We start from the raw sequence: 249 nt of genomic DNA on the forward strand, positions 1-249 counted from the left end.
GTGCCAAATTTATATTATAATACATATGTTAAATATATCTTTTTCGGGGCAATAACAAACCGATTGGTATGCGGCCTTGGTGTTAGCGGCGTATAGCGTACTAATGTTTACATCGAATTGTTGTCACATGAAGGAATTTGGCCTTCCCTGCGAATAATACAATGTTGATATATCCGCCCAACCTACCGTCAGTCGTGCGGCGAAAGTCAAATAAGAAGGTTGAGGCTCCGTATATCGGATTATTATATA

This window comes from Formica exsecta, unplaced genomic scaffold, assembly GCF_003651465.1.
Source record: "Formica exsecta isolate Colony F162 unplaced genomic scaffold, ASM365146v1 scaffold352, whole genome shotgun sequence".
Classification (NCBI taxonomy): Eukaryota; Metazoa; Arthropoda; class Insecta; order Hymenoptera; family Formicidae; genus Formica; species Formica exsecta.